At 32.0% G+C, this 6,277-nt stretch overlaps 1 protein-coding gene across 1 annotated transcript in view; it reads right to left on the bottom strand.

Annotated features, from left to right (window-relative positions):
• Positions 1-5,829, bottom strand: part of LOC123011209 (ras-responsive element-binding protein 1) — a 22,869-nt gene extending 17,040 nt beyond the window's left edge. The window contains exon 1 of the mRNA XM_044408557.1: positions 5,690-5,829. The gene's annotated coding sequence lies outside the window, so the exon portion shown is untranslated. The remainder of the gene's footprint in view (positions 1-5,689) is intronic.
• Between the last annotated feature and the right edge of the window lie 448 nt (positions 5,830-6,277).

A 6,277-nucleotide genomic window follows, 5' to 3' on the forward strand; every position in this document is an offset into this window, starting at 1 on the left:
CAAGTATAAGAATTAATCGACCAATATCTTCTACTACTCATAAAAATAAAAGTACTTCAAAAATAAATAAGAAAGTTATATTAAAAAAATCACAAAAGTACTATACTTTTACCTGTCTGTCAAAAATATCAATTAAAAAAGAAACTAACAAAATCGTTAAATATTTTTTCGCTTTTTCAAAAATTTTTTCGTTTCATTATCAAGTTGTAACTGTTAGACAAAGATGCATTTATACCAAATCTTTTTAACCAAATAGAGAGACCTTGTTGCAAAAGCGCGACACTTCAGCCTCTTATTAATATTTAACCGAATTTTGCAACTTTACCGGATGCGTTTCGGCTAACGAGATATTTTCACTTAATATTTTATAAATGAGAGAGAGGAGCGTGTTATTAACCGTTGAGAAATCGTAGAATTTAGTGACCACACGCCCGGCACGCCCCCATCTCGAAAATGATGAAAGACAGTGTTGCCAACATTGCGTGACCATTTTCTGATAACGTATCAGACGAGATCAAACATCACAGCTTCGCGGAACTAACTGTAACCAAACACGATTTATCGCAATTTACCGTAAACTGAGATAAATCGGAGGCTTCAAAGCCGGCAACGCAGCTGGGAGAGGAAAAAATGATAAGAGAAAATATCTAATTAAATCAGGCGACGGCGATTACGGCGCTAATTAGGCGAAATAAAAATGAGAGGGCAGGCAATCAATCTATCGCTGCCACCCCCTGGCGCCTATCCAATCGAGGTGATGAATGGCGGGCTTTATGCGAGATGAGCTTGTTTGGTTTATGGTCGTACAATAGTTGGCTTGGTACAGATTGTTGAACATATTGACTTCCCCATTGTGGGGGATGAAAAGCCCCATGCGAAAATGAGCATCTGATATTGCCACAAACGCCACATCATCAAGGCGGATTTTGACGCCCTTTCAAATTATTGGAGCGGAGGGGTGGGTCACAGAATGATATGTTGGTTTAATAGATTATATCAATAAGCGAAAATTTGTTAAGAATTTTTTTAATATCGAAGTTTATAAATTTTTTCCTCAAATAATAACAAAACGGTTATTCAAAAATCGAAAGAAAAGAGAAAAACACTAAAGAATAATATCTGAATAAAGTCTGAAAACATTGTTCTACTTTGCTGTTACTGTTGTGAGACAAAGATGCAGTCATATCAAATTTCATTGACTAAATGAAGAGAGAAAATAACAGAAATTCTATTTGAGATAAATCTGACTTTTGTTTTGAGGAATAAAAAATCTGAAAAAAACTATTTTTGAACAATTAAAATTGTGAACATTTTTCTCTGCTTTTACTACTGTTAGACAAAGATGCATTTTTATCAAATTCTGTTATCTAAAGGAAGACAGAAAATAACAGAAAATTTGCTTCTGGTAATTCAGACTTCTTTCTTTCTTTCTTGACTTCTAAAGTTTGAATAATTAACTAAACAATAATAAAACGATGTCTAATTTCTGCTGAATAAACCTAAAGATTTAAAAGAAAAACAAAAATAATAAAGAAAAAAAGAGAAACAACAATAAAAATATCAATTTTTGAAATATTTACTAAAATCATAAGCATTTTTCTGCTTTTTGAAAACAATGTACTATTTTGATGTTATTTATTTAAATTTCATTGAAAATAACAGAAAGTAATAGAAATTCTAATTGAGGTAAATCTGACTTCTTTTTTTCTTAACAACTAAAGTTTGGAAAAAATGAAAGAGTAATAAAACGGTGTTTTTTTATGCTGACTAAATATGAAAATTCTATTTAAAAAAACAAAAAATAAAGAAGAACAATAAATACATATGAACAAAAACGTTTTTCTTTGCTCTTACTACTGTTAGACAAAGATGCATTTATATCAAATTTTGTTATCTAAAGGAAGAGAGAAAATAACAGAAAATTTGTTTGTGGTAAATCTGACTTTTTTCATTCTGGACTTCTAAAGTTTGAGTAATTAACTACATAATAATAAAACAGTGTTTTATTTATGCTGACTAAACCTAAGGATTTTATTAAAAAAATAAACACAATAAAGAAAAAAAGAGAAAGAACAATAAAAATATATCCAAAAACTTCATGTTTTGAAATACTTACTAAAATCGTAAACATTTTTCCGCTTTTTGAAAACAGTATGCCATTTTGATGTTATTGCTGTTTGACAATGATGCATTCATATCAAACTTCATTAATTAAATGAAGAGGGAAAATAACAGACGAAATTCTGCTTGCTGTAAATCTGACGTTCTTGGCTTCTAAAGTTTGAATAAATAATTAAATAACAATAAAATGCTGTTTTATTTATGCTGACTAAACCAGAAGATTTTATTCAATAACTAAAAAGAGCAAAAAACAAAAAAGAAAAAAACACTGAAAATATATCTGAAAAAATATCAAAAACTAAATGAACATTTTTCAGTTTTTTTTTTGAAACATGTCCTACTTTGATGTTACCACTGTTAGACAAAGATGAATTCTTGTCAAATTTTATTAAAAAAAAAAAACTTATTGGTATTATAGAATAAACGTTCTTCTAAAAAAAAATAACATGTTTAAAATGTTTTTAAATCAATTTGCAACCCTGTAGATATGCACAGGATGACCCAAGTATAAGAATTAATCGACCAATATCTTCTACTACTCATAAAAATAAAAATACTTTAAAAATAAATAAGAAAGTTATATAAAAAGAAACACGAAAGTACTATATTTTTACCTGTCTGTCAAAAATATCAATTAAACATGAAACTAACAAAATCGTTAAATATTTTTTTCGCTTTTTGACAAACTTTTTTGTTTCTTATCAAGTCGTTAACTGTTAGACAAAGATGCATTTATACTATATCTTATTAACCAAATAGAGAGAGAGAATAACAGAAATTCCGCTTGAAATAATTCTGACTTTAGTGCTGTAGGTAAGAAAATATAAAGTTTATCGACAAAATTTAGTTTTTAAAGAAATTTGCTACATTTAGTCGGTATACAGGATGTCTCAAATAAGACTTTTTACTCAACATCTCTTATTAATAAAAAACATAGATACATCTTTCAAACTTAAGCACAAATAAAATTTTGTAACAAAATTTTAACATGTTTAAAATATTTTTAAATCAATTTACAAAATAAAATATTTTTTTGCGTTTTTTGGAAACTTTTTGGCTTCATTATAAATATGTAACCGCAATTACAACGACCTAAGCGTTGCTGTCATTTAAAATAGTCCATTGTTAGACAAGGATGCATTTACACTAAATCTTATTAACCAAACAGAGAGAGAAAATAACAGAAATTGCGCTTGAAGTAAATCTGACTCTGGTGCTGTAGGTAAGAGAATAAAAAAATATCAACAAAATTTAGAGTTTTTAAATAAACTTTATACATGTAGTCGGATATACAGGTGTCTCAAATAAGAAGTGTTTATTAATAAATAAAAATACTTAAACTTGAGCACTTTGTAATAAACTAACAAAACCAGACATTGTTCAGAAATGTACTTTTAGCAATAATTAATTAAAATTTATTAATTTTTGTACAAAAATGTTTATACCCATACAAAATCGGAGACCGTTCTTCTATACAATGAAATAATTCTAAAATTAATATTCTTCTTGAACTGTAATTAAAATTGTGGTTATTTCAACACACAAATGATGTTTTTGAATAAATTAATGATTTTATTGGACATAATGGAATGAGCTCTGGTATATTTAACATGCAATTGTTTACTTGGCAATTTTTGATGAGAGTAGCTTTTGACTTGGCAAAATTGAGTGGCCAACTTGATTTTAAAGGCTATTTGGAGATTAGACGCGTGTTTTCGGGGAAAATCGTAAAATTCCTGCTATATAAACCGTTTCTGGAAATCGATCTTGATTTCCGCGTGAATGTCAAGAATCCAAGATGTTATCTCTCCCACTCGCGAATCAATATCTCTTGAATTTTTCATCGTGAATCAATTCAGATTGCAACTGCACTCAGATAACCGTTTTATCAGCGATGAATAATTCCGCGATGAATCCTGCTGCACCAACAATCCTGCGACGCTGAATGCGTGGCTCTCGTTGGCGCATAATCACGTCAGCAGGGTCAGCAGTCCTGCTGGTGGGTGTGCCTCCCGGGCCGCGATCTCAGGAGAGCAGGCGGGCCAAGATGGCGTCGCCACCTGCTGTATTGATCTGCGAGTCTGTACCTGTCGTAGCCATGGCTACATATCACACACAGACAGCCCCGGAGCCCCCAGATGCGAGACTTTCACCAAATCCTGCGACGGGGGAAGTGACATCACTGATTGGTTTATTGGGACATTAACCCAAAATTAGGCGTGGTTATGGTTTGTTAATCTTCGCAGGAATTCGATAAAAAGCCAACTTTGGGCTAATTCCTCAAATAACACATCCGTAATTGTCTTGCTTCGGTTACGCCAAGAAAAAACGACAATGAGATTATAATTGACACGAGATGAGGAAAATTATTTTAAATAATTCGTCGTAATTAATTCGCGAAAGCTGCCAATTATGAAAATTACAAAAAACAAATTTTCCACATTTCTCTCACGTGTGCCTAATAAATATTCAAATTAGGTGTTCGAGAAGCACAGAAAACGTAAAAGCAATAATTGGTAGTTTAATACTACTTATAATTAATTATATGTATAAACTTGTGCAATAATCACTTAATCATTACTTCACATAAAAGTCCGCTTCTAAGTGGCTTCTCGCATAAATCAAATGCAAAAATCTACTTTTATCACTTAATTTTTTCCTAATTACTAATTACAGAATTTCGAGGAAAATTTTCAGAAAAGTGAAATAATAAATTAGAGCTTATGAAACTTTGAGAAATGCTATAATTATCAAGTTTATGAAATACGTTTACTCGACCAATAAGTGGACTTAATTAACAAAAGAACGCTATTTGATCCATTTGACACCGGAAAAAAGACAATTAAATCAATCCATGTCATTATTTTTTTTCACTTTTTGATTTTGAGATAAGAAATTCAATTATTTTATTCAAATAATTAACAGTAAGAAAAAATTAAGCCTTGAAATATGGAACTTATTTCTCCCATCATGCGTGCAATTAAATTTCTAATCAGAGTAGCCTGTGACTTTGAAATTAAGTTGGCAACTTCAATGATGCCACTTAATGTCATTTCGAGATCACAGACCCCTTTGATCATAACAGGTTACTGTTAGACAAGGACATATTAATACTAGCTGCATTGAACCAATAAAGAAAGACAATAATAGTTTTCTTCGCTTTAGACCATTTTTTATTTTCTAGAATTTTGAAAAAATTGAAAACCTCTAAGATTCTGTTTGATTATCATCATTAAGTTAATGTTTGACGTCTACGCATACCTTCCACGCAATTAACACGACAACTTTTTACTCATCAGTTTCATTTTCAAACATCACACATTTATAAAATAATTACCAGGCAGTAATTAAAACCGTAATTGTTTTTTGTCGACACGTGCCGATTTGGCACGTTTGTTTTTTTCTCCAACCCTCGAAATAATGTGATAAGAGATAAGGCGTGTGCAATTCTCCCCCAATAACCCCCCAGTGTGTGTACGGACTAATTGCCATGGCAACGAGTGATTACCCGGAATTTACGCAAAATGGTTTTTCCGCAAAAGTTCGAAAAACTTATCTCAAAATTTACCTCGAGGTCCGGGAAAAGTAATCCATCACATGTGCACACCGCCACTGATCCGCACCGATTTTGCCCCAATTGAGTGTCACAAGTCATCAAATTCGAACTCGCACTCATCAACAACACTGTCAAAGTGATGCTCGCGAGCAAGACGTGGAACGCGAAGTGAGTTTAAAAAGATCAAGTCGCCTGGCTGTGGGTGAGCGGACGCGGATTGGTCGCAATGGAGGGAGTGGGGGTAGAGGTGAGACAGGTACTTGACAAAGACGACATATGCGGAGATGGGAGATGGCTGTGTGGTAATAAGCTGGATCGATGAGATGAGAGGGCGCTGGTCGTGGATTGGGGGGTTCCCCGGGAGGGTTTTTGGAAAAAGTGTTTGTGTGGCGACCTACGACAATAGTTTGCATTTTTTGCATGACAAAAGAATTATTTGAATTGGAAAACAATGTTTATGGCTTTTACGTCTGTTTTTTAATTTTGGATGATAAAAAATTTAAAACTGAATAAAATTTTATTATTTTGACCCAACCTGCCCTATTTTACTGAACTCCGTATAATACATTTTTGACAACTAAAATTAATAGAAAATAATTA

The sequence above is a fragment of the Tribolium madens genome, unplaced genomic scaffold (assembly GCF_015345945.1).
Source record: "Tribolium madens isolate multiple individuals breed KSU strain unplaced genomic scaffold, Tmad_KSU_1.1 Scaffold_91;HRSCAF=231;Tcas5.2_LG7, whole genome shotgun sequence".
Lineage (NCBI taxonomy): Eukaryota > Metazoa > Arthropoda > Insecta > Coleoptera > Tenebrionidae > Tribolium > Tribolium madens.